This window comes from Nicotiana tabacum, chromosome 13, assembly GCF_000715075.1.
Source record: "Nicotiana tabacum cultivar K326 chromosome 13, ASM71507v2, whole genome shotgun sequence".
Lineage (NCBI taxonomy): Eukaryota > Viridiplantae > Streptophyta > Magnoliopsida > Solanales > Solanaceae > Nicotiana > Nicotiana tabacum.
In genome coordinates, this window is record NC_134092.1 from 69,392,088 (window position 1) to 69,416,670 (window position 24,583).

Sequence of the window (24,583 nt, forward strand, 5' to 3'; positions counted from 1 at the left end):
GGATCATCACATAATACATCATGCGGAAATACTCGTGCCCTCAAACTACCGAAAAAAGTGCAAATGCTCAAAACGACAAGTCGGGTCGTTACAAAAACCTTGGTCAACTCTTATAATTTAATCTTCCAAAATGAGACTAAGTGTCTCAAATCCCCCTCAAACCTTCCTGTAACCAAACCAACTATCCGCGCAAGTCATAAAATAACAAACACTTATACAAGAAGCATCAAACAGGGAAATGGGGCTCAAATACGCAAAATGATCGGTCGGGGCTTAAATATACTCTCAAGATATAACCACATGGTCTACCGCATAACCCATATACTCATTGTAATACCAACCGTAATAACTGCTCATTACCAAACCGGGTACCGGTAATATATTTCATATCAAATAAAACCTTGTTCCAAACCTTCACAACACTGGTGGTGATAAAATAAATGTGTAGAAAATCATAACCACCCGTCAAGTCAACAAGTCATGGAGTTCACTCACTCGAGAAGAAATATTGCCAAATTCTAAGTTGTCTAATGACATTCTTTTTTGTAACAACCCAATAGGTCGTTTTGAGTACTAACTCTCCATTTCATATTTTAAGAACTTTCATAGCTCTAATTGATGATTTATTACTTGAGTGCATGGTCCATATCAATTTCCAAAAAGATTAAATGTGAATTTTTAAAGAAAATGTGATTTTGACTTTGAAAGTAGTCAACATTTTTAATAAACGACCTCAGATTGGTGTTTTAACAATTTTGGTAGGTTCATATGATGATTTTGGACTTTTATGAATGTTTAGTTAAGGTCCTGGGTGACCTAAGGCCGTTTCTCCGCTTTAAGTGAAAAGTTAGAAATTTGAGTTTGAACTGTGAAAATCTTGAGTTTTGGTAAGAGATTCTTGATTTTAGATGTTATTGTGATGATTTGCACTAATGAGTGAGCTTGTTTGATGTTAATATACTTGTGTGAATGTTCGTATTGGAACCTGAGGGGTTCAGATGAGTTTCGGATAGGTTGCAGATTATTTTTGCGTAGCTGCAGTTGTTGGAGTTGCTGGGCTGCAAATCTCGCATTTGCGAGGTTTTGTTCGTAAATGCGAGCCTCGCATTTGCGGGAACCAGCTCGCATTTGCAATACTGGGAAAGAGGACTGCAACTTTGCTTTTGTGAAGCTTAGTTCGCATCTGCGAGGGGTAAAGTCATTGCATATGCAAGGGTTTAGTCGCAATCGCGACACTGGAGGGGAAAGGGACGAAGCTGTGTTCGCATTTGTAGACACCGGAGGTTCCCATTTGTGATCAATGTATCGCATTTGCGATATTGGAAGCTTAGGGGCTGGTTCGCATTTGCAGACATCGTAATTGTGACCTTGTGGTACCTGCCTAGGTAAAAGATTTGGATTTCCGGACTTAGCTCATTTTACACTATTTTTTAGACCTAGACTACATAAAGGCGATTTTTGGAAAGCAATATCTTCCCAACTTCATAGGTTAGTAACTTTCACTTGTTTTCATTTAATTTTCATTACTTTTTCATGAATTTTCTCTATCAAATCTAAGATTTTATAGAGTGAAAATTGGGGTTTTGGGTATAAATTAAAGATTTTGTAAAATTGAGATTTAGATAAGGTCGGATATTGAAACAAATCACATATTTGGACTCAAGGGTGAATGGGTAATCAGAATTTGGTCTTAATTTCAGATTTCAACCACGTGGGCCTAGGTTGACTTTGGTTGACTTTTCTTATTATGTTAAAGATCGAACCTTTTTCATTCGAGGGTAGTTTTTAAAGCTTATTTTGGCTTGTTTGAACAATAATTAACTAGATTCGGGTGGTTTGGAGGCTTGTCCCAAAGGGAAGGCCGTATTGGATTGTTGATTTTGTTTTGGAAAGAGGTAAGTGTCTTGGTTAACCTTGATTGAGGGAATTAGGGTGTAATTGAGTCTATTTGCTACGTGATCTACGTGTTAGGGAATTGCATATACACGGTGATGCGTGTATATGCATTGGCCATGGGATAACCAAGCGAGTAGAATTAGCCTTAGTTGTGACATGTTGCCTTGTTTATTATGTCTTCCATGCTTTAAATAGATTGTAAAACTCCTTGATTTCTCATATTTCTTGATTAGCCTATGCTTTGATACCACTTGATAACAACACGATAGGGATCCAAGAACTACTAAGGAAAATCAAGAAACGTGCGGAAGCTAAAAGAAAATCAAGAAACAAAAATTAAAGATAGATTGAGTTGAAGAAAGAGTTTTTTGAATTCAAGAAGTCTATTCTTGAAATTTAATCCTAACAACAATAATTAGCTAACGAAGAACTAATCGCCTTTGGTAGAGAATTAAAAATAAAAAATAGATTGTGAAACCCGACCCTTTAGAATAACAAGAATAACAATAAGCCTAAACTTATCACCTTTCCTGAATACGTAGAAGTGATCTAAGATTTCGAATAAGTTTAATCTTACCACCTTAAGTTGAGTCTTGAAGGTTGGAGAATAAATTCAAGAGTAACCACACACAAGAGTGCAAGAAAATCTCACCATTTTTTATTAATAATAGTCTGTCATAATCTATCTCTAAAAATAAAGAAGACACCCCTTTATATAGAGAGGGGTCACGAAATTCTACCTAAAAAATAAGGAAATAAAGTCCTAAACTACTTTAGACAACAAGTTCAGCTACCTTAGGAAAAGGAAAACTAGGAAGCAAAAATCAAGTCATTCTTGGAAAGTAATTCCAACTATCTTAGGAAAAGGAAAACATAACCTTAACTAACTAGGAAAGCAATAAATAAAGTCCCAAAATATATGAAAATTAGTCCCAAACCAATCTTGGATAGAATCATGAAAAGCTTGAAGGAAATTTGCAATCAACTTGGCACCAACTTGCACTCAACATTTAGCACGCCTATGTACTCTTCTTGGACATCAAGTAAGTCCTTTTTATGTTATAAAAACGTGACTTTATGAAGGACTTCATGGGCTACAAGTTTGGACACATTTTAGATGCTAAATTGGTCCAAAAGTGGACTGACTAGGACCTTCTTCAAAGGTTGTCTCTTGGGATCTAATCCTCCTCTTCTTGGACATATATTTGGGCCATAAAATAATTGTAATACCTAGCCAATTTATATCCTTTATCCTTGAGTTATTCCTCCAAATTAACAACTTCTTTATTTGCACTTGAAGTCTATTGACTTTGTTTTGTAACTCTTTGGCTTGACATCTTGTTAAAGGCCCTATTTGAGATTCCAAAGCTTCAGCCTTTCCCTTGAATAGATTTGAGATTCCTAGGATGCTATCACTTAATATAGTATCATTATCTCACATTTTCAACATAATCGCATGAGAAAAACATAGGAGAAAACCCCTGCAACTCCTCCCCCAAAAATCCCACACAAACGCTAGGTGATTTCGGGTGATACGAAGCAATTCTAGTGCCGAAAAACTCAGACAGCTTGCTAATTTCCCTTTCACCTTCTTTTAGCTGCATTGGGAGACTAATTTTGGATGAAGAGGGACTAGGTTTCGTGGGTTGTAATTATTCCAAGGTAAGTTTATGCTTCTCTTTCCCTTATCTAAGCTTCTACAAGTTGTAGCTCGATCGTAAAGACTAGAACCTACGAGTTTCAAAAGAGTAGTATGCTATTTGTTGTGGCATCACTGTTGGCTGATTGTGAACTTAATTTTAAGTTGAATTCATTGGCTATTTTATATTAGAAGAGGCTTAGTTATATATTGTTGGTTGTGTTTCTCGATTTGAAAGAAAAGGCAAGTCGGAAACATGTTTTAGTAATCATAAAAAAATAAGTTTTGAGTTGCTAAAATTGTGGAACTGTTATGGGGTCGTTTTAAAGTTGTATTGTGGCGGAAAATTAGCAGGTATAATTGAATATGTGGCAGTTAATGTTTTTGATAAATTTTGGAAAGAAGAAGAGGTTTCAAACTATAGTTATTTAGTCACAAACCGAGCATGTCACTCAAAATGGTTGTTGAAGTAATCAAAGAGCTTATTGTGAATTGTATTGTTGTTGTTTGGGTTATTTGGTGACTTTTAGTAACTTATGGGATGTAGTAAAAACATGGGAGATGCTGTCCGTTTTCTTGTAGAATATTAGTTTTGAAATATGAGAGTTAAAACGTTTATATGATGAAGACGAAGTCGATTTACTCATTGTAGACGTAAGAAGATCATATTGAGCTTGGTTGACGACTAGAGAGAAGATTGCAAAGGTATGTTAAGGTTATTCCTTCTTTCCCTTTGGTATGATCCATATGATACAAACGAAACGAGCAAATGAACAACTTTCATAAATGACTCTATTCATAGAAGTACTAGGGATGCCTATGTTCTTAATTCCCCATGTGTCCTATTATTATATTGTATGTTCATGGGTCTTAGAAAATACTTAAGTTGATAAAGTTCATTTCATGATATTAACCGAAGGCATATTGATCTTATGACATCTCGAGAGATCTTATTGAGTTATTTCTTATGCATTACATTCATTTATACATGTACATTGACCCTTGATCAGATGGCGTTATATACACACCACCACCTGATCAACTGGTATACATTGATGATTTCTCCCACAGAGGCTGAGATGATATGATGGGATGCCCTTAGAGGCTTAAGGACGTTATGTACGCATATACCTATGCATGATATGATATTTGTCATGCCCCAAAACCGAGGAGCGCGATTGGCACTCAACCGAGTAAACCCGGCTGAGCAAGCTTTTCAGATTTCATTCTACCCAAACTCATCCATGAATAAAAAGGAGATGTACTCCATTAATCAAACACTCAAAAGCTTTTATTAACAACTTCCTTTTCATTCTCGTTATCAACTTCATTCGTAATTTCCAAAATATTACGAGCTTATAGAATTAACGAAAAACATGATTTCCAAATACCAACATTTCTAGTTCAATTCCCAACATCAACCATAACCCACAACCTGTCTACGGAGCCTCTAAGTATAAAAGAAGAGTAATATGGAAATGCCGGCAACAAGGCCCCGACTATACCTTGAAACACAGTACATGAGAAACAAAAGATACATGACCCCGAAATGAAGTGGGGCTCACCAAATCAGTTGAAAAGAGTGTACCGCTATCACTGTGTCACGCCCCAAACTCAGGGAGCGCGACCGGCGCTCAACCGAGAGAACCCGGCCGAGCAAGCTTATTAGACTTACTTCTAACCAAACTCATCCATGAATAAAGAGGAGATGCACTCCATTAATCAATCACTGAAAATATTTTATTAACATCTTCCTTTTCATTCCCATTAGTAGCTTCATTCATAATTTCCAAAACATTACGAGTTTATAGAATTAATGAAAAACATAATTTCCAAGTACCAACATTTCTAGTTCAATTCCCAACATCAACCATAACCCACAACCTGTCTACGGAGCCTCTAAATACAATAGAAGAGTAATATGGAAATGCCGGCAACAAGGCCCCGGCTATACCTCAAAACACTGTACATGAGAAACAAAAGATACATGACCCCGAAATGAAGTGGGGCTCACCAAATCAGCTGAAAAGAGTGTACTGCTATCACTGATCAATGCCGTCTGCTGAAGAACCACCTGCATCCATTAAAGATGCAGCGCCCATAGCTAAAAATCCTCTTTCAAAATAGAATGCCCATATAAGAAAAGGCAACACATAGGAACAGCAAGTCATAATCAACAATATCCAAACGTCCAGTTAAAACATAATAATTTTCAAAATACAAACTTCATATATAATTTTGGTTGGGAGATCATTAGCACCGATATACCACCGTCTTTGTTAGCACGGAGTCCGATCACGCCCGATCGGCTAGGCCATCTCCCCACGAACAATGTGGTTTGACATGTGATGCGAAAGAAAGTTGTTACCAAGAGTAGTACCACCATATGCGCAATATGGCGTCTGATCTCCACCCGATCAGCTAGGCCGCCTTCCCACATATGCCGTGCGGGTTGACTTTTCCAATCCACAAAGGTTCCAGTTTCATCCCAATTAAGGGGAATAATATCACAATCCACCCCTACACCGGCACGTGTAGTTTCAGGTGTGGGCCTTATGACCCACCCTTCCTCGGTATTGCTAATGATGCTCCCAAAAATGGTTTTGATTTGATTTGCAAATAGAAATATCATAAATACAATTGTACTCACCTCAACATCTTTCACGTTGTATGAATTCTCATTAGTATTTCCAGTCATTCACAACGACAATATTTTCTTGGCTCATTAGGCCATTCACAAGATTCTTTTTTCCTGGCACGATGACCGTATTTCATATTTCACACTTTCACCTCTTTCAATTTCAAAGATCACCATCAAGTATCAACATATAGGATATTTTAAAAATCATATACTTCAAATTCATTTGAAATGGAAACTTCAAACACAAATGGTTTCTTCCCAAAAAATAAAGCATACCAACCAACAATAGAAACACACATGAAAAATCATAAACAGTCAATACACCATTTACTCTTGCAATACTCTCCCCCAGAAATGTCAATGTACAATTTCAACACATGAGTATATAGAACTCGAATCACACTGGATATATTTATAAATCAAAGCATTAGTTAAAGCAGCCACTAATGGGTATGAATTTAGTACAAAAGCTTTTAGACAATTCTATCTTTCATTGAAACACGACTCAAAGCCATAACCTTTTAATACGTAACCCACACTTTGAAACTTACAGAAACATTATGGAATTCAATTCCAAGAGAGAAAGTTTAGCCAACATACCTCAATCGCGCTTCTTTAGACTCTACAATTATCCGGAACCCTTAGCAACCTCAATCTATTTTAGCAATATACAAATTGAATCCAAAATTAGGAAAACGTTTATGGTTCTAGTTCACTTTTTATTTTTCCCACACTCTTTATCACATGCATGCAAGATGAACCACCCTCATACCCATGAAGTATCACACTAATACCCCATTATAGCTATGTTTGAAATTAAGAGCTGGGGTGATGAAGCCTTACCTTTTAGGGTGAAGAATTTTGGTGCTCTACTTGAATATTTCCAAGGCTTTGAGTGATGGTTGAAGATCAATTGATGAAAATTAGGTCCTACCTCTAGAACCCTCTCTTTCTCACACTAGAAATATCAAAAATGAGCTTCAAAATAGACTAAAAGGGTGTTTTAACGGAATGGGGGTCGGGTTTTAAATTAAGAAAATGGGTGCCCCGACACAGGTTTGCGGTCGCATATGCGACCGCATAACGGTTATGCGGTCAGAAAAGTGACCGCAAAATTGGCCCTCAGGGGCCTGAACTTGCGGCCCAGGTATGCGACTAGTATGCGGTCTGCATACTCATTCTGCGGTCGCATAATGCACCGCAGAACTCCTTCCGCAAATACCCAAGAGGGATTATGCGACCGATATACGGTCCGCATATCGATTATGTGGTTGCATAATCGACCGCAAAATGGACCTCAAGTTGGCCAAACTTACTACTTCACTCTGCGGCCATTATGCGATCCGCAGAGTGATTATGCGGCCGCATAATGGGCCGCATAAACGTGCTTTTCTGCCAAAAATTTTCCTTTACTTCCGGTGCATTGTTCAACCCAAAAAGTCCGAACCTTGAAACACGTAAGCCTACTCCGGCACCACGAAACCGTGAATTCATTTGCAAAAATTACGGGCTTTACACTGAAATACTTCAAAATATTTCGGGGTGTTACACACTGATCAATGTCGCCTGCTGTAGAACCACATGCATCCATTAAGGATGCAGCGCCCCCGACAAAAGGGACGTTAGTACCGTCGAATAGCACTAGTATGTATAGCTAAAAGTCCTCTTTCAAAATAGAATGTCCATGTAAGAAAAGGCAACATATAGAAACAGCAAGTCACAATCAACAATATCCAAATATCCTGTTAAAACATAATAATTTCCAAAATACAAACTTCATATACAATTTTTGGTCGGGAGATCATTAGCGCCGATATTCAACCGTCTTTGTTAGCACGAAGTCCGATCACGCCCGATAGGCTAGGCCATCTCCCCACAGACAATGTGGTTTGATAGGTGATGCGAAAGAAAGTTGTTAACAAGAGTAGTACCACCATGTGCGCAACATGGAGTCCGATCTCCACCCGATCTGCTAGGTCGCCTTCCCATATATGCCGTGTGGGTTGACTTTTTCAATCCACAAAGGTTCCAGTTTCATCCCAATTAAGGGGAATAATATCATAATTTCATCCCAAATAAGGGGAATAATAACAATCCACCCCTACACTGGCACGTATAGTTTCAGGTGTGGGCCTTATGACCCACCCTTCCTCGATTTTGCTAATAATGCTCTCAAAAATAATTTTTTGATTTTATTTGTACATAAAGGTAACATAAATACAATTGTACTCACCTCAACGTATTTCACATTGCATAAATTCTCATTAGAATTTCCACTCATGCATAATGACAATATTTCCTTGGCTCATTTGGCCATTCACAAGATTCTTTATTCGTGGCACGATGGCCGTATTTTATATTCCACACTTTCACCCCTTTCAATTTCAAAGATCACCATCAAATATAAACTTATAGAAAATTTAAGAAATCATATACTTCAAATCCATTTGAAATGGGAACTTCAAACACAAATGGTTTCTTCCCAAAGAATGAGACATACCAACCAACAATAGAAACACACATGAAAAATCATAAACAATTAATAGACCATTTACTCTTGCAATACTCTTCCCCATAAATGACAATCTACAATTTCAACACATGAGTATATAGAACTCGAATCACACTGGATATATTTATAAAGCAAAGCATTAGTTAAAGCAGCCACTTATAGGCATGAATTGAGTAAAAACGCTTTAGGCAATTCTATTTTCGAAATTGTTTTTAAACAATTGAGTCTAGGCTCATTTCATATTCTTTATCGCATTCTCTCAAATCATTTGCACTATTAGCCTAAATCATAACTTAAATTATTGGCATGTTGGCCACACTCTATATCCCTAATTCACTTGTTTCACTTCCAACCATCTTTATAGATCATCAACAATAGGAAATTTCCAATCAATACTTTAGGTACACATATGAGAAATTATGAGTCTTAAGCATATCGAGTTTTTCTCACTCAATTGGTATACTAGTTCTTATTTAAAACACGACTCAAAGCCACAACATTTTAATACGCAAACCATACTTTGAACATCTATCTTTCGACATAAGGCTCATTCGGAATAAACAAATTTATAGGGAATAACCGGGAATATAGAAGTTAGGAATCTTGAGCCAACCATATTTGGAACTTACGGGAACATCATGGAATTCAATTTCAAGAGAGAAAGTTTAGCCAACATACCTTGTTTTGAGCTTTTCTTAAATTACTACGACATTCCGAAAATTCTTGCAACTTCAATCTATTTAGAAACATAACAAAAGTAAACCATAATTAGGAAGATGAACATGGTTTTAGCTCATTTGAGCATATTATCAAACACTAGGTGTGCATCAAGGTTTCAAGGTCCTTTTATGGAGAATTCCATCATCCCACAACCCAATATTTTCCATTTTTAGCTCAACAATCTTCCTACACCCTTTGATAACACATGCATGTAAAATAAACAACTCTCATGCCCAAAAATTATCTTGCTAATTACCCAATTCTAGACAAAATTCGAAATTGAGGGTTCGAGTGTAGAATCTTAACTCTTAGGAAGAAAACCTAGGTGCCTCTCTTGATAATCTTCAAGGTTTTAAGTGAGAGTTGAAGAGCAATTTTGATGAATATTCAGTTCTCCCTCTAGGACTCTCTCTCTCACTCTCAAAATATAAGAAAATATGTTCAAAATGGTCCAAGGTAAGTGTTTTAATGGAATAGGGTCGGGTTTAAAACATAGGAAAATGGATACTCCGAAATTCTGGATCTGGCTACAGACCTGGCCTCGCGAGGGATATAGCCTGGTCTAGCGTGCTACAAACCTAGCCTCGCGAGGGATATAGCCTGGTCTAGCGTGCTACAGACCTGGCCTCACGAGAGATATAGCCTGGTCTAGCGTGCTACAGACCTGGCCTCGCGAGCTCTATAGCGAGCTACAGGCCAGCCTTTATGTATTTGAACATAACTTCTTGTAGGAATATCCAGATGACAAACGGTTTGAAGCGTTAGAAACTAGACGCAAAGAGCTTTAATTGGATAGGTAGATCACCTCATAATTCGTTATAGTTTTGTAGAAGCATGCGTTTGAAGTAGGATCATGTGTGAATTGAGACATCCTTTCCACTTAATGTATCCTACTTCTTCCATACGAATTCTTTCCATTCACAAAACTCCTTAGTATGTTTCAACACACCTTAAACATATACTTTTCATTACGAAATAATGTGGTTCTGTCCCATGGGTCTCTTTTAATACTCTAACACGTTATTCCCAAATACCGTTGGCGTACTTTAAAATCTTAAATCATTAGAAATTTTTTACGGGGTCTTACATTCTCCCCCACTTAGGATCATTCGTCCTCGAATGAGGAGTAGAGTCCGACACCAAACACTTAACATAACTCGACTCTTCTTTCTAATATTACTATCACCCAAATTTGACTAACTCCAAAACTTTTCAGAAATTTTGGCAGAGTCTCCTATGTAATTGGGCCTAACCACCAGCCAGAGAATCACCAAAACTACCTTAACAACATATCCATAACTCAACAAAGCATCACAGTATGTTTCAACAACACTGATCTCAACATTAAGGGTGTTACATTAACAGAAGTAGTATCTAGACATGAGTTGCACATATTTAAATCATAACATATAACAAGTACCCTTTTGAATCACAACCATTTGGTTATACAAGCATGTGAGAATACTTCCTTTACTTTGACAGAGGAAGATCTCAATTTGCGGACTTATCTAACAGGGATGACAACTAGGTACCCCTTATAAGCAAATTACCTATTAACTTCACCTTCAATAGTTTCCACCAGAATGAAAAGCAAAGGATTTCTAACAACCTTTTGAACCTAGATACATGATGCATCGGGTGCGTGGAGGACAACAATGGGAAAACATCATACTCATAGTTTGACCTATTTCCTTCAATGTTCCATAAGGCCTAATGTGACTACAAATACTTTACCTTCCTTAACAATTCACCCAATATATTCATAGAGAATATCTTGAGAATAACCCGTTCACTTTCTTCAACTCTAAATCCCTATGCCGAACACCCAAAGTAAACCTTTGGCGACCTCCAAAAATTACTCTAAGATGTGCTAGCATAAATAGGACCATAAAATTTCCTATCCAATATATTTGATCATGGGATGGTGCTTCTTCTTTGACATGTTTGAACCTTCAACCCCCATAGGTTACTATAAATAGGAACAACGAGGTTCGAGATTGGGCTGGAAGTATTCAAGAATCGATCAATGTGCTGAGCAGGTCATTTCAGGAGGTTATATCCTAAGTGACATGAAGGTTACTACTAGTGCTGACATGGTTAATCTTTGAGATAATATCATCGATTCGACAAATGAGGCATATAGTTTCCTAGTACACATTGATAATGTAAGAACCAAGTACATGATCTTAAGATGTAAAAGAAGTCAGTCTTTTTAGACATGTGATATATGGGAGGCATGATCAGGAGGATAAATACATTAGGGTTAGTCATTCCTGGAAGACTATGAGTCATGAAAAGGATCACAATAATTGTTCCATTCCATATGTTCCTTGTTTGGCAATAGTAGGCCTCAAAGAGAAATAGCCAAGTACGTGACACCAGTCGCCTCTTGGAATGTAGGAAAAATCAGTTTAACTAATAAGAATATTCTGGCACCCTAAATGTGATATGGGTTTCAAAATATATGTAGTTGCATTAGGCTCTCAACATTAACTGACACAAAGAATAGATATGCCACAAGCCCATGAGGTTGAAAAAGAAGTTGAACACATGCGGGATTATTATCATTCTGACAGCTCAACCCTTGCCAATAGTTGATCCTATATGAGAGGACTAGAGATACGAAAAACTTGCCTTTCAAATCAATATGCTCATGATATGTGCCAAAATCTGAAAACATCTAATTTCAGCCTTTCACGAGTGAAACCACATAACTAGGACATCGTAATATTGGGGTGAAATCATATATTGGTTAGAGAGAATGAACACTTTGCTATAAGCTAGACATGTTTCTACCATAACAACTCTCGAGCTACCATACCAGGCAACTTCACGGGTAACTACAATACTAGGAACAAAGTGAGTTACTCACGGAGCCATGCTCTAGGTGGGCATGAAAGTCATACTGAGATGGGTAAACAACAAGTTCTCCCTGTGACGAATTTGAGATAAATCTCAAATTGGTTAGAAACTTTATGCGGATAAGTGGCCCCTTTTAATTGACATGTACGCACATGATAGGTGCTGAGATATGCTCTCTTGTTACTAAACAATGAAAAAGGTTCATGATACTATTCATAAAGGGGTAAAATGATTGTTCTAATCATAGGATCCGCATACACCGGAGAGAAAAAGAGTGGTTGAAGAAGGATCTCAACATTAGGCCGCTATACATTGGATTTGATACCACATAGGTAAACTTTATGACTGTGCATGCATAATCACAAGTGAGCAGATGTTATCCATTTGAATCAAAAGGTTCTGTAAGAAATTCATTAGGTATAGTCCCTTGTTGAGAATTTAGGGAAGCAGTGGGAAGTATTAACATATGGTTATAACCCAATTCAAGGAAATACTTATAGAACTCAATTTCTCAAGAGGTTGTAAATATACGAGAATTTTGTGATAGAGTGGCTTCACGAATAATGCGTCTCATTCAAAGAGTAGATACAGAGAACGACTCATAAAGTTGTTCCGGTTCTATCCCAACTTTCATAGTAACATAAGGAGTGACATATGACAAAGTGGAACCGGGATCAATAAAAGCATACACATAATGAGATTGGACAGTCAATATACCTATAACCATATCTGGAGAAGCCTCAAACTTTTGATGCCTCCTCATAGCATAAAACCTGTTGGGCCCTCCCGAGCTCTGAATGCCACCCCTAGCTGCTTCACGCCCTGCGGGCGGTATAGCGCCTCTGGCTGGGGGAGGCGTTGTGGATGTAGTAGCTATAGAACTGGATGGTTGTGTCGCACCCCCGCCCATGCTCTGGCGAGACGAATGTCAATCCCTCTGAATGTGACCCCTCATGCCACACTTGTAACATACATAGGTACTATAGTGACATACTCCCGGATGATATCTCCCACACTTCACACAATGAGGATGAGGTTCGTTAAACTGACTCTCCCCACCGACCTGATATTTACCCTTTTTGCATACATCATAAGCATCCCCCTTATCCTTCCTCCAAGCTTCCAATGCGGGATTAACAATTCCAATACCAGATTATTGTGTGGGCCTTTGGAATTGCCCAAAGCTACCACCCCTAATGCGCTGCTGAGCATACTCACAACACGACGCTAAATGTTCCTTCCCGCATGTCGAACAGAACGGGACGAGTGTACTCAACCTTGGGCATTTGTTCTTCTTGTGCCCCCTCTTTTCATAGCCATAACATATTTCAATGGTCATCCAACATGTTCCCAAGTGTCTCTTGCTACAAATCGCACAATCTGGTTCATTAGCACCAACAACCCTCTTTCATTTCTTAGATTCTCTCACCATGCAATCCGGTGGTACGGTGACATTGGTAGGAACAAGGACACTTCCCTTAGCAACAAGTTCTTCCAACCCCTCCATGGCTCGATGCATTCTCCCAATGAACTTTTGTGTAATCTCCCCCAGATTCAATGGCGCGGTCATTCCCTCCTCACTGTTTCGAACTCGTGGATTACTCATCTGGAAAAATGAGACATAATGAGGAAATTAGTTTCCTATCTTGAGCTCTATCGCACGATCAGGAGTATCCAAGAAGTGAGAAATCCCTAAATGTCCAAGTAGCCTCCTCATTATAGATGTGGTCGACAACACACTGATAAGAAGGACTTTACTAGACACGGATCCGAGACAACCTAGGACACTTAAAAACCTTAGGCTTTGATACCAAGTTTGTCATGCCCAAAAATCGAGGAGCGCGACCGGTGCTCAACCGAGTAAACCCGACTGAGCAAGCCTTTCAGATTTTATTCTACCCAAACTCATCCATGAATAAAAAGGATATGTACTCCATTAATCAAACACTGAAAATATTTTATTAACAACTTCCTTTTCATTCTCATTAGAAAATTCATTCGTAATTTCCAAAATATTACGAGCTTATAGAATTAACGAAAAACATGATTTCCAAATACCAACATTTTTAGTTTAATTCCCAACATCAACCATAACCCACATCCTGTCTACGGAGCCTCTAAATACAATAGAAGAGTAATATGGAAATGCCGGCAACAAGGCCCCAGCTATACCTCGAAACACAGTACATGAGAAACAAAAGCTACATGACCCCGAAATGAAGTGGGGCTCACCAAAACAACTGAAAAGAGTGTACCGCTATCATTGATCAATATCGCTTGCAATAGAACCACCTGCTTCCATTAAAGATGCAGCGCCCCCGGCAAAAGGGATGTTAGTACCGTCGAATAGAACTAGTATGTATAGCTAAAAGTCATCATTCAAAATAGAATGGCTCATTTGGCCATTCACAAGATTCTTTATTCCTGGCACGATGGCCGTATTTCATATTCCACACTTTCACCCCTTTCAATTTCAAAGATCATCATCAAATATCAACATATAGAAAATTTCAGAAATCATATAATTCAAATCCATTTGAAATGGGAACTTCAAACACAAATGGTTTCTTCCAAAAGAATGAGGCATACCAACCAACAATAGAAACACACATGAAAAATCATACACAATTAATACACCATTTACTCTTGCAATACTCTTCCCCAGAAATGACAATGTAAAATTTCAACACATGAGTATATAGAACTTGAATCACACTGGATATATTTATAAAGCAAAGCATTAGTTAAAGCAGCCACTTATGGGCATGAATTGAGTACAAAAGCTTTTAGGCAATTCAATTTTCGAAATTGTTTTTAAACAATTGAGTCTAGGCTCATTTCATATTCTTTATCGCATTCTCTCAAATAATTTGCACTACTAGCCTCAATCATAACTTAAATTATTGGCATGTTGGCCACACTCTATATCCCCAATTCACTTATTTCACTTCCAACCATCTTTATAGATCATCAACAATAAAAAATTTCCAATCAAGACTTTAGGTACACATATGAGAAATTATGAGTCTTAAGCATATCGAGTTTTTCTCACCCAATTGGTATACTAGTTCTCATTTAAAATGCAACTCAATGCAACAACATTTTAATATGCAAACCATACTTTGAACATATATCTTTCGATATAGGCTCATTCGGAATAAGCAAATTTATAGGGAATAGCCGGGAATATAGAAGTTAGGAATCTTGAGCCAACCATACTTGGAACTTACGGGAACATCATGTAATTCAATTCCAAGAGAGAAAGTTTATCCAACATACCTTGTTTTGATCTTTTCTTAAATTACTATGACATTCTGAAAATTCTAGCAACTTCAATCTATTTAGAAACATAACAAAAGTAAACCATAATTAGGAAGATGAACATGGTTTTAGCTCATTTGAGCATATTATCAAACACTAGGTGTGCATCAAGGTTTCAAGGTCCTTTTATGGAGAATTCCATCATCCCGCAACCCAATCTTTACCATTTTTAGCACAATAATCTTCGTACACCCTTTGATAACACATGCATGTAAAATAAACAACTCTCATGCCCAAATATTATCTTGCTAATTACCCAATTCTAGACAAAATTCGAAATTGAGAGTTAGGATGTAGAATCTTACCTCTTAGGAAGAAGACCTAGGAGACTCTCTTGATAATATTCAAGGTTTTAAGTGAGAGTTGAAGAGCAATTTTGATGAATATTTACTTCTCCCTCTAGGACTCTATCTCTCACTTTCAAAATATCAGAAAATATGTTCCAAATGGTCCAAGGTAGGTGTTTTAACGGAATAGGGTCGAGTTTAAAAAATAGAAAAATGGATACTCCGAAATTCTGGATCTGGCTACAAACCTGGCCTCGCGAGGGATATAGCCAGGTCTAGCATGCTACAGACCTAGCCTCGCGAGGGATATAGCCTGGTCTAGCGTGCTATAGACCTGGCCTCGCGAGCTCTGTAGCAAGCTGCAAGCCAGCCTTTGGGTATTTGAACATAACCTTTTGTAGGAATGTCCAAATGAAGAACGGTTTGAAGCGTTAGAAACTAGACTCAAAGGGATTTAATTTTATAGGTATATCACCTCATAAGTCATTATAGTTTTTTAGCAGCATGCGTTTGAAGTAGGATCATGTAGGAATTGAGACATCCTTTCCACTTAATGTATCCTACTTGTTCCATACGAATTCTTTCCATTCACAAACCTCCTTAGTATGTTTCAACACACCTTAAACATATACTTTTCATTACGAAATAACGTTGTTCTGTCCCATGGGTCTCCTTTAATACTCTAACATGTTATTCCCAAATACCGTTGGCGTACTTTAAAATCTTAAATCATTAGAAAATCTTTACGGGTCTTTACAATATTATACGTATGTGCATGAAATTATAAATGTTTCATGATTCACAGAGCTATTTAAACTTACAGGTTGAGCTCTTTGCTTCATGTTTCTTTTATGTCTTTTATATACTGCTTTTCATGCCTTACATACTCGGTACTTTATTTGTACTGACGTCCCTTTTGCCTGGGGACGCTGCGTTTCATGCCCATAGGTGCCGATAGACAGGTTGACAGTCTTCATAGTAGGCTATCAGCTGAGCAAAAGGTGTTGGTGCACTCCACTTGCTCCGGAGTTGCCTATTTTGTCAGTATGCTTTGGACATGTATATATTGGTATGGCGGGGCCCTGTCCCGACCTTTATGACGTTTATATACTCTTAGAGGCTTGTAGACACATGTCATGTATATGGATGATAGTATGGCCTTGTCGGCCTATGTTTTGAGTGTACAAATGATCATTTCGGTCGTATAGGCCCGTATGTCAGATGTATGAGTTTGTATACCATGTTGGGTAATCCTATGTCGAGTACTCCCTTATGTTTTATTCCGTTTATCTCATGACGACCCTTCTGGCCCACTTACCCATAATGGTATGATAATAAAGATATGTTACGTTGGTACTCGATTGAGTAAAGCACCGGGTGCCCATCACAGCCCTGTGGTTTGGGTCATGACACTAGACTTGGCTAGATTAGATTAGTGGAGATGTACACTCTGGGCAAGCTTATTGTACGATCACGGGATGCACTTGAATTCTTTGTGAGAGTGAGTGACTTTTGTTCAATTGTGTGATGTCCTTAAATTATGTTCAAAGTCATACTTGAATGTGTGGACTATTCTATATCACTCTCTTGTTTGTTGGTGAGGGTACATGGTCTCATGACATATTGGTGATGTTGTGAATTTCTATTGTTGGGTGAGTGTGCGAGTTGAGCGTGCTTAGTAGTAACGAGTCGGCTCTTAAGGTAGGGTAGTTGTGGATAGGTTGTTTGAATTGGTTGAATTAAATTGCTTATACGCGGGCATGTGTAAAACGGGAAGAATGTGAAATTCGTATGTTCATGCTTGATTGACGGTATCGACGATAGTCAAGGGTAGAGTGCATGATTGAAGAATTGTATTGCACCTCTCTAGTTGAGATGTACGTTGTTGGGATGTAGTTGATAGTCCCATTGCTCGCGGGCGAGCAAGAGTCTATGTGTTGGGTGTTGATATTTAGCTTAAAGTATATATATTTATATGCATATTGCCTCACATTTTACTCATGTTTTGTAGATTTCGGATGTGAATTGTAATGATTTGTGCTAATTCGTGGTATTTTTATGTGTAGGAATTATCCGGAGGCAATGCGGGACAAAGGTGCGAGATTGGAAGCAAAAAGGGAACAAAATGGGAAAAGGGCCATAGAGTAGTGCCCAGGCTAGCATGGGGCGCTACATGTGGCGTAGAAGTCAAAACCTCAAAAATACCAGCGCCAAGGCTAGCGCCCCATGCTACCCTGGGTGCTGGTGACGGGAAATTCTCTTAACTTGACTGAGACAAGGTTATTTCGACTTAAGATACCCCCAGCTAGTATAAACGCAAGCATAAACCTATTTTGTGGATGGATACACCACTTTGAGAGAAACATACACACGCGAAACACTCAGGAGCAAGGATTCTTAGTCTTTCTTCATCCTTCTTAGTATTCTCAATTATTCAACACTTGTGAATTTGTTTTGATCTTATCATGAGTGGCTAAAACTCATAGTTCTGGGTTTGTGATATAGCCATGAATATTGTTGTTTGACGTTGACTTAACCTTGATTACAATTTGTTAATATATGGTTATTTCTTCAATTCTGTAATTAATTGCTTAATTGTCTGGCCAACAGTTAGGTTCTATTTACTATCTATGCTATGCTTGGGAAAGCTACGTATGGATTAGAGAAGAATTGAAGAGGGCATGATCTTAACTCTGAGTGGTGGGCGGATTTGTGATTAGGATAGGAATATACCTAGTCACCGTGCTTAATTTAATATCGTAATCTTAATGCGTTCTTAATAGATTTATTCCATAGGAATATAGGCGTTAATCTATTTTGAATAGGAGAATAGTAATTCGGGAGAATACTACGAGAGAAATTATTTGATTAATTAGCAACCATGAGCGAACTGTATGAAAGGGAGAGTTAATTAGAACATAATAGGATTGGTGAATCGATCACTACCCTGGAATATTCATCTCTATTGAATACACAACAACTATTTTCTACTTGATTAATTAGTTACTTGTTACATATATTGCTTAGCACAATCACACTTTTGAACTCTGATTGACTCGACTGAATAATAATCTTGGTGAAACTAGTGGGTAGTTAACACAAGTCTCTATGGGTTCGACACTCGATTTATCACTTTATTACTTGTACAATCACGTATACTTGCATCTGCGTTTGGGAGCAACAACAAGTTAGTATCCAAGCCCTAGGTTAATAGGTTCTACAAATCATGAGAAAATGTCTAGTAGAGTATTGCGGATTGGTATGAGGCCATCCATACCTATCTTCGAGAGGCTACATGGTATCTAGGAAACTTTCATTTTTTTCTTTCTCTATTGTTTAGCTCTATTTAGCTTGAAGCTTGTATATTCGTTCTCCTTCCATTCACTCATATGTGATATTGAGCCATTGGTACCAGTTGTGCACCAACGGCTTGTGATGTCATGGATGAGGTACGAGATGTGTTTCTATGTTGTGAAGGTAGGCTAGTCTAGAGGACTTGAGGCCTATCTTATACCGCAACTTGGGCTCGGCGGATTCAGTTATGTGAGCATGTTCCTTTAGACTCATATGTCCGGTAGTGTCACGACCCAAACCGATGGGCCATGATAAGTTCCCGAGTCGTACCTGTCGAATACCACTAAGCATGCGTCTAAGATATAAACATAAATTAAGGGTAGGTCATGAATAACATTTGTCAATAAACTGTTGATTCACGTGAATAACATACGTAAGGAAAACATGCCCAAAAGACATATATACATATACATGCGGAATACGGTAGGGCGAGCCGACAAGGCTGCTATAGACAACTATATATCCACAACTAGAAGCTGAAAAGCCCACATACTATCCAACTATACATGACTATCTACAGACCTCTAATAGAGTGTACAACTATATAAAGAATGGGACTGGGCCCCGTTATACCCATATATGTATACGAATATATCGAACCACAACCCAAAAGCAGCTCTGGATCAAATGGAGCACACCAACTCTCGCTGAGCAAGGATCCTAAGAAGGTGGACCGTCAGCTTGTCTACCTGCACCTGCGGGCATGAAGCGCAGCATCCCCAGGCAAAAGAGACATTAGTACAAATAAAGTACCGAGTATGTAAGGCATGAAAGCAGTATATAAAAGACATAAGAGAAACATGGAGTAAGGAACTCAACCTTCAAGTCTGAATAGCTCTGTGACTCATTACACATTTATAATGTCATGCATATGCATATAAATATCATATCATGCATAAGTATATGTGTGCGTAACATCATCAAGCCTCTGAGGGCATCCCATCATATCATCTCGACCTCTGTGGGAGAAATCATCAACGTATACCAGCTGATCAGGTGGTGGTGCGTATATAATGCCGTAACCTTTTCCTATACTTTATATACATATATATATATATATATAATGCCACCTGGTCATGGGTCAATGTACATGTATAAATGAATGCAATGCATAATGAAGTAAGTAAATAAGATCTCTCGAATAAACTTTATCAACTTATGTATTTTTCATGGGGAATCAAGAACATAAGCACTTCTAGTACTTCTATGAATAGAATCATTTATGAAAGTTGTGCATTTGCTCGTTTCGTTTGTATCATATGGATCATGCCAAAAGTAAAGAAGGGATAGCCTTAACATACCTCAAATCCGTCTTTAGATGACTCAGCATTGCTGCTATTAATGGAAAGAGAATGCTACTGCTATGTTGGAAAGGAAACAATGTTATTACTATATCTCAAATCACAAAATATTGAGCTGAATTGAAGAAGATCAAATTAGAAGGTGTTGCCTCCATAACTCACGTTTCCACTATCTAATACAAGGTATTGCATATGTATTCCTTAAGCCCTCCATCTTCCAAAGTGAGATAAGCTACATATGTACATAGATCACTCCCTCCTTCTTACACGTGGGGTCCTCCCCCTTCCACTCTTTCCTTAATTGATGACACATTGTCATCTAATAAAATATAACCATAACATATGTAAGATGATACCCCCCACCCTTTACATGGTTATTTTCCAATTACTTTATCTAATTCATTTAGTAAATAACTCATCACATTTCTACTATTAAAAAAAATCATAAGTGCTTTATAAATTTAAACTATACTAGTACAAATGTTTCTTTTTTTCTTATTAGAAGACAAATTCTACCATTATAATAAAGAAAACCTCATTTATAAACTTTCTCATATCATGTGTATAATTTAAAGCCTATCCAAAAGCTAGTAATATTAATAACTATATAAAATCATATTTACCAAACTTTTAGAATAATTGATGCACTTAAAAGAAAATACCATATCAAGGCAATATATAACGGTTTCGAAATTCATCAAACTTACGGGGTCCTATATCTATGACCTCATGTATGATCTTAATCTCTTCCAACTAACATGGTTTTACTACGATGCATCCAAACACTAAGGTACTAGGTGTTACATTATATTGACGAAACTTGTTCTCTTGATTTCTTTAACTTCTAAACTTTCCATCATGTGCTATACATGTTTTAAACACTCATATACTTGAGAATTTTCTTACTCTCCGAGCTCACCTCGACTAACTTATGATGATGTAACAGGTAGTGTCCCTAGGAGTGGGATTGATGGATCAATGAGTTGCGAAAATAGCTATATGATGAGTATTATATGACTGGGAATAACGTTTAGGTGGTTTTGATATGACGAGAAGGATTCGCTTGGGATGTGAAGGGCTGTGGATATTTGATTATCATCTTGATATACAATACAGTCGTAAGTTGTGAGTGCGCTGATGTTGTTGGAATGAAGTAGATTCTTATATCTTATTGACAAGGGTAGACTCAGGAAGATTAATTACGGAGTGGTTGTGGCCAAGGTAGGGTCATAGAAGGATGTCAATTTGAGGCTAAGAAGGTAGGTTAGCTCCTGCAAGAAGGTTTGAGGTTGTGTGATTCTTATGAGGTTTATATGAAGAGTTTTTCTTCTATCCAGTGGAATGCATGTGCTACGGTTAGAGTTTATATTGATTGAGGAAGTTGGCATGATTGTCACTAGGATGAGTATGCACTCAGAAGATTATTTTGAAGGTGTGATGTCAAGTGTTACATCGGCTTATTATGTGATTCAGCTTGATAACAGTGCAAGACCATGGCAGTTAAGAAGGAAGAGTGTTGTGAATTATTAGATGATGTGTTTGTGGCTTCAAACCGAGTGGGGGAGTCTACCATCAATGATTGGGTCATATGGGCATGTGTTGTTATAGTTCCTGGACTAGGGTACGCTTGTGGATTAGATATGGTTTGAGAAGGGAGTCATAGAGGATGATTTGGACAAGGAATTTGTTGGATACATTGATGTAATGTACTTTATTGATATATGAAGGTTGTTGAATGACTCAGGTTTGATATTCATTAGGGATGAAGCGTGCAAGGGAAAGATTTACTCAGTTGCCTAAGGGTGAAGTTTCATTTTGGAGTATTTATGGGCTAATAGACAACTAGTTGTTTGGCATGTTTGGATATGTATTCAGAGATAGAGCAAAGTGGATGACTCTCTCGAGAGGTTCTAGTGGGTTTAAGTTCCAGGAGGTAGTACTTAAGGATTTTCTGAATTTCGTGGTGTGGCTAAGGATTTGAGATTTGCCTTGGATGGTGCTGAGACTTTCACTATTTCTATATCATTATTGATTCTACATGGCAGTATTAGAGAGATAAAAGAAACAACTTTGGATTCGTAGAAGGTCTCTTAAGAGCGAGCATTTCGGTTTAGGTTACTTTTGTGTTTGGCAGTCTGCGCGACTTGGTTGATTTAGATGTATTCAGTTCTGATGGCTTGGATATGTGATAATGGATTTAGAAGAGTTCATGATGATTTTGACCATAGCTCAAGGTTGATGTCTTCTACGGGTATAAAAGGTTTGTGGCATATTATGATGTTCTCCAAGATTGAGTTAAGTGGAAGGTTTCTAGTTGATGGAGTGTTTATCCTACTTGTGATTCGGAGTTGATGATGAGACTCTTGTATTTTCTTATTATAGCATGGTAGATTCGGAGAGCCATGTTAAACATTGGTATTGAATGGACAAGGTTGCAGTTTAGTTTTGAAAGGAAGGTCACGAGCTCTAGACAACATGATGGATTTCAGATGTGTAAGGGTATGCTAGAACTATCTTGTATCACTGAGGGAAGCATGTTCTAAAATACGCAATGTGTATTGATTTGTGGATGCTTTACTAGTATTACAGAAATCACATGCTTGGTGACTATTGATGTTCAAGTTTTGCTACGTGGCGCGGAAAATTTATGGGGGTACTTCTCATGAGGTGATTGTGTATGATTGACGTATAAGTCATTTGAGCGGGAGAGTTAGAGATTAGATATGGAGATTCTTGTATTCTTGAGGTTTAGAGATTGGGTGTTCACAAAGGCGGACTATTCCTTGGTTGTGGACTGTGAAGGTGTGTTAGGGTTAGACAGCTGATTGTATGTGTTATGGATAGGTCAACGTGGAATTTTGGAAGGTTATTACCTATCTTGGGATGATCAGAATTGATTTGAGGGCCCATTGTTAGGCCTAATGAGAATATGTATTCTACATCGGATTGGGTTTTCTTACTCTTGCGCAACATTTGATATGGGTGTGTCATCGAGCGGAATGGATGTTATTCATGCCCTGATATGTTTCATATGTTACTTTATTATGCTGTGATGGGTTGTGACACTATTTGGTTATTCACACGTATGTTGTGGTTCTATTTAGGCCTTGTGGTGAGATATGAGCGAGATAGCTCTTGTGATGTTAATTTGCTTGTTGCACCGTACTAGTGGTTCCCCTTCTTCATAGCGCATTATGCTATCCGTCTGCCTATGGTTATGTATATACATTGTACGTTCTTGTTATTAATATACACATGTCTGGTGAGTATGAAGATTATGGCCTATGGGTACCCCTATGTGGATTGATATGATGTTGGATTGTGTTGCACGCTGCAATAGAGTTATGTTTGGATATGATTCCTTATGCTTATTCTGTTTGTTTTGTTTCTCCCATATGGAATGGATTCATAGAATTGTGATTTTGTGGTTCTATCTATTAGACTTGTTGGATAGTTCTCTTATTTGGTTCTCCTTCCATTATTGATCACATTCGAGATATTTCTTATTTGGTGCATGAATTGCGTCGTATGTGGTTCTAAGTGGCATTTGGTGTGGCCTAATCTTCGAGCAACTTGTACTGGGTGAGATGAGGTTATTGGACCTGGAATTAGTGAAGTTAAATTCGATAAGGAATGGTTGGAAGAATTTCACGACCCAAAAATCCCAACCAATCGGGGTTGTGATAGTGCCTAACACCGCTTGTTAGGCAAGCCAACACACAAAAGAAAATACGAAGGAACTGCAATTAATGACTAACAACAAGATAATAATATAGTGTAAAAGCAACTCAGATGTATACATGATAAGTCTAAGATCAACAATACCGTTCAACCACACCAAGACGTAGAGTCACAAGTACATGGGCTACTAGAGTTTACTAAATACAAGGTCTTCAAAGAAATACAACACTGTCTGGAAAGTAAAAACAGCACAACAGAAAAGGAAGATGACTTTAAGGTGTGCGAATGGTGTGCAGATCTACCTCGAGTTGTCTAATTGGTATCCGCTAAGCACCTCTTGGGACTCTACTGGTACCAACGTCTGAATCT